Consider the following 6,000-nt stretch of genomic DNA (forward strand, 5'->3'; position numbering starts at 1 on the left):
TGTATTTTATGTTTTACGTTATGGACACAAGTAACTGAAAATATATTCTACGTTGAGTTGTACCACTGGCATACTTCCCTGTAGCTTGGTAACTAATATTTACAGCGATATTGTAAACGCGAATCCTGTTGATAGATCTATCGGGCCTGACAACCCCAACCGGACTGGACGACCAGTATTCAACGGTTGCACAGTACTTCGTTTTGTGACTACACTTGGTACGGTGTAGTAAGATTTCATATTAAAGGGAATATGCGACGTGATTAAATGTTAAGTATGGTTACCAAGTGCTCAACCACTTAGAATATTTTTATGAAAATGTTTATATATGAAATCTTGTGGTCAATATATATATATATATATATATTGCTGCCGGCGCTAAACCTATATCTCACCAACTTTATGTTGACGTTTTAAACATGTTTATTCTCAGGTGATAATTAGAAGCTTCCGCTGCATTATGTTGAATTTGAGCAGGATCTTGCGTACGCATATTTGTGTCAAAAATAAAACTGCATATCCAAGAACTTGTGTTGTAAAATATGCTAGAAATCGTGTTGTTATCATCATTTGTAAAGTTTGTAAGTCGAAGATTATCGCTAAACGATAATCATCTTTATTTCGTCCAAAGCTTGTATCAAAAATAAGAATCATGGTTTGTAATGTATAATATATGCAGTTTTTCTTTTAAAAATGTCGCATATAGAGGTCAATACCTCGCAATGAAATCATACGTTATCTAACACGTTCTTACGGTTAAGGACGGGTTATGACACACACACTCAGTTCATAAGGTCCATGAACATAGCTGGTGCATTAGTTAAACCAAACGGCATGACCATAAAATCGTAATGACCGTAACGTGTTCTGAAAGCAGTCTTTCAAATATCATCTTCTTTCACCTGCATTTGATGATACCCGGAACGTAAGTCAATCTTTGAATAAACAGAAGAGCCTTGTAGTTGATCAAATAAGTCGTCGATTCTCGATAGTGGGTAGCAGTTCTTGATGGTAAGTTTGTTCAACTCTCGGTAGTCGATACACAACCTGAATGTACCAACTTTCTTCTTAACAAACAAAACAGGAGCTCCCCACGGTGATGTGCTTGGTAGAATGAAACCACGCTCTAAAAGTTCTTGTAATTGGCTTTGCAGTTCTTTCATCTCGTTGGGTGCGAGTCTATAAGGAGCACGAGCTATTGGTGCAGCTCCTGGTACAAGATCTATTTGAAATTCAACGGATCGATGTGGGGGTAATCCCGGTAATTCTTTCAGAAATACATCGGGAAATTCTTTTGCGACGGGAACATCATTGATGCTCTTTTCTTCAGTTTGTACTTTCTCGACGTGTGCTAGAACAGCATAGCAACCTTTTCTTATTAGTTTTTGTGCCTTCAAATTACTAATAAGATGTAGCTTCATGTTGTCCTTTTCTCCGTACACCATTAAGGGTTTTCCTTTTTCTCGTATAATGCGAATTGCATTTTTGTAACAAACGATCTCTGCTTTCACTTCTTTCAACCAGTCCATACCGATTATCACATCAAAACTCCCTAACTCTACTGGTATCAAGTCAATCTTAAATGTTTCGCTAACCAGTTTAATTTCTCGATTTCGACATATATTATCTGCTGAAATTAATTTACCATTTGCTAATTCGAGTAAAAATTTACTATCCAAAGGCGTCAATGGACAACTTAATTTAGCACAAAAATCTCTACTCATATAGCTTCTATCTGCACCCGAATCAAATAAAACGTAAGCAGATTTGTTGTCAATAAGAAACGTACCTGTAACAAGCTCCGGGTCTTCCTGTGCCTCTGCCGCATTAATATTGAAAATGCTTCCGCGGCCTTGTCCATTCGTGTTCTCCTGGTTCGGGCAATTTCTAATAATGTGGCCCGGTTTTCCACATTTATAACAAACTACATTGGCATAACTTGCTCCGACACTACTTGCTCTGCCATTACTCGTTCCGACACCATTTGTTCCTTTCGTTCTGTTAACCCCTGGTCCGTAGACCTCACACTTCACCGCGCTATGACCATTTCTTTTACACTTGTTGTAAAATTTGGTGCAGAACCCCGAGTGATACTTTTCACACCTTTGGCATAGCTGCTTCTGATTGTTGTTGTTGTTGTTGCCGTTATTATTGTTGTTGGGATGATTGTTGTAGTTGCTGCTATTGTTGTTGTTGTTGTTAGGCCATTTGTTGTAGTTACGATTGATGTTACGATTGTTGGGATAGTTGTTGCGATTATTATTGTAATTGCTGTTGTTGTTGTATTGGTGATTCTTATCACCGTTTTCCTCCCACTTTCTTTTGACTTGCTTCACATTGGCCTCTTCAGCCGTCTGTTCTTTAATTCTTTCCTCAATCTGGTTCACTAGTTTGTGAGCCATTCTACATGCCTGTTGTATGGAGGCGGGCTCGTGTGAACTTATATCTTCTTGGATTCTTTCCGGTAATCCTTTCACAAACGCGTCGATCTTCTCTTCCTCATCTTCGAACGCTCCCGGACACAATAGGTACAATTCTGTGAATCTTCTTTCGTACGTGGTAATATCAAATCCTTGGGTTCGTAACCCTCTAAGTTCTATCTTGAGCTTATTGACCTCGGTTCTAGGACGGTACTTCTCGTTCATCAAGTGCTTGAATGCTGACCACGGTAGTGCGTAAGCATCATCTTGTCCCACTTGCTCTAGATAGGTATTCCACCATGTTAACGCAGAACCTGTGAAGGTATGCATAGCGTACTTCACTTTTCCTCTTCAGTACACTTACTTATGGCAAACACTGATTCAACCTTCACGGTCCACCGTTTCAATCCAATCGGTCCTTCTGTTCCATCAAATTCCAAAGGTTCGCAGGCAGTGAATTCTTTGTAGGTGCATCCTACACGATTTCATGTACTGCTAGATCCAAGGTTATTGTTGGTATGTAGCGCGGCCTGTACTGCGGCTATGCTTGAAGCAAGAAAGGCACGAAATTCCTCTTCACTCATATTCAAGGTGTGTCGAGTAGTCGGTGCCATTTCCTTCAAAATAGTCAAATGAAACGAGTTAATCATATAGAATATCAAGAGTAGTCAATAGTATTTTGTAGCGTAATATGTGAAATGTCCCGTTCTTATTGATTAAAAATGTTCCATATTAATTGATTTCGTTGCGAGGTTTTGACCTCTATATGAGACATTTTTCAAAGACTGCATTCATTTTTAAAACAAACCATAACCTTTATTTCATAGATAAAGGTTTTAAAAAGCTTTACGTAGATTATCAAATAATGATAATCTAAAATATCCTGTTTACACACGACCATTACATAATGGTTTACAATACAAATATGTTACAACAAAATAAGTTTCTTGAATGCAGTTTTTACACAATATCATACAAGCATGGACTCCAAATCTCGTCCTTATTTAAGTATGCGACAGCGGAAGCTCTTAATATTCACCTGAGAATAAACATGCTTAAAACGTCAATAAAAATGTTGGTGAGTTATAGGTTTAACCTATATATATCAAATCATAATAATAGACCACAAGATTTCATATTTCAATACACATCCCATACATAGAGATAAAAATCATTCATATGGTGAACACCTGGTAACCGACATTAACAAGATGCATATATAAGAATATCCCCATCATTCCGGGACACCCTTCGGATATGATATATAAGTTTCGAAGTACTAAAGCATCCGGTACTTTGGATGGGGTTTGTTAAGCCCAATAGATCTATCTTTAGGATTCGTGTCAATTAGGGTGTCTGTTCCCTAATTCTTAGATTACCAGACTTAATAAAAAGGGGCATATTCGATTTCGATAATTCAACCATAGAATGTAGTTTCACGTACTTGTGTCTATTTTGTAAATCATTTATAAAACCTGCATGTATTCTCATCCCAAAAATATTTGATTTTAAAAGTGGGACTATAACTCACTTTCACAGATTTTTACTTCGTCGGGAAGTAAGACTTGGCCACTGGTTGATTCACGAACCTATAATAATATATACATATATATCAAAGTATGTTCAAAATATATTTACAACACTTTTAATATATTTTGATGTTTTAAGTTTAGTAAGTCAGCTGTCCTTGTTAGTAACCTACAACTAGTTGTCCACAGTTAGATGTACAGAAATAAATCGATAAATATTATCTTGAATCAATCCACGACCCAGTGTATACGTATCTCAGTATTGATCACAACTCAAACTATATATATTTTGGAATCAACCTCAACCCTGTATAGCTAACTCCAACATTCACATATAGAGTGTCTATGGTTGTTCCGAACTATATATAGATGTATCGACATGATAGGTTGAAACATTGTATACGTGTCTATGGTATCTCAAGATTATATAATATACAATACAAGTTGATTAAGTTATGGTTGGAATAGATTTGTTAACAATTTTCACGTAGCTAAAATGAGAAAAATTATCCAATCTTGTTTTACCCATAACTTCTTCATTTTAAATCCGTTTTGAGTGAATCAAATTGCTATGGTTTCATATTGAACTCTATTTTATGAACCTAAACAGAAAAAGTATAGGTTTATGGTCGGAAAAATAAGTTACAAGTCATTTTTGTAAAGGTAGTCATTTCAGTCGAAAGAACGACGTCTAGATGACCATTTTAGAAAACATACTTCCACTTTGAGTTTAACCATAATTTATGGATATAGTTTCATGTTCATAATAAAAATCATTTTCTCAGAATAACAACTTTTAAATCAAATTTTATCATAGTTTTTAATTAACTAACCCAAAACAGCCCGCGGTGTTACTACGACGGCGTAAATCCGGTTTTACGGTGTTTTTCGTGTTTCCAGTTTTTAAATCATTAAGTTAGCATATCATATAGATATAGAACATGTGTTTAGTTGATTTTAAAAGTCAAGTTAGAAGGATTAACTTTTATTTGCGAACAAGTTTAGAATTAACTAAACTATGTTCTAGTGATTACAAGTTTAAACCTTCGAATAAGATAACTTTATATGTATGAATCGAATGATGTTATGAACATCATTACTACCTTAAGTTCCTTGGATAAACCTACTGGAAAAGAGAAAAGTGGATCTAGCTTCAATGGATCCTTGGATGGCTCGAAGTTCTTGAAGCAGAATCATGACACGAAAACAAGCTCAAGTAAGATCATCACTTGAAATAAGATTGTTATAGTTATAGAAATTGAACCAAAGTTTGAATATGATTATTACCTTGTATTAGAATGATAACCTACTGTAATAAACAAATATTTCTTGAGGTTGGATGATCACCTTACAAGATTGGAAGTGAGCTAGCAAACTTGAAAGTATTCTTGATTTTATGAAACTAGAACTTTTGAAATTTATGAAGAACACTTAGAACTTGAAGATAGAACTTGAGAGAGATCAATTAGATGAAGAAAATTGAAGAATGAAAGTGTTTGTAGGTGTTTTTGGTCGTTGTTGTAGGGATTAGATATAAAGGATATGTAATTTTGTTTTCATGTAAATAAGTCATGAATGATTACTCATATTTTTGTAATTTTATGAGATATTTCATGCTAGTTGCCAAATGATGGTTCCCACATGTGTTAGGTAACTCACATGGGCTGCTAAGAGCTGATCATTGGAGTGTATATACCAATAGTACATACATCTAAAAGCTGTGTATTGTACGAGTACGAATACGGGTGCATACGAGTAGAATTGTTGATGAAACTGAACGAGGATGTAATTGTAAGCATTTTTGTTAAGTAGAAGTATTTTGATAAGTGTATTGAATTCTTTCAAAAGTGTATAAATACATATTAAAACACTACATGTATATACATTTTAACTGAGTCGTTAAGTCATCGTTAGTCGTTACATGTAAGTGTTGTTTTGAAACCTTTAGGTTAACGATCTTGTTAAATGTTGTTAACCCAATGTTTATAATATCAATTAAGATTTTAAATTATTATATTATCATGATATTATCATGTATGAATATCTCTTAA

Source organism: Rutidosis leptorrhynchoides, chromosome 6, assembly GCF_046630445.1.
Source record: "Rutidosis leptorrhynchoides isolate AG116_Rl617_1_P2 chromosome 6, CSIRO_AGI_Rlap_v1, whole genome shotgun sequence".
Lineage (NCBI taxonomy): Eukaryota > Viridiplantae > Streptophyta > Magnoliopsida > Asterales > Asteraceae > Rutidosis > Rutidosis leptorrhynchoides.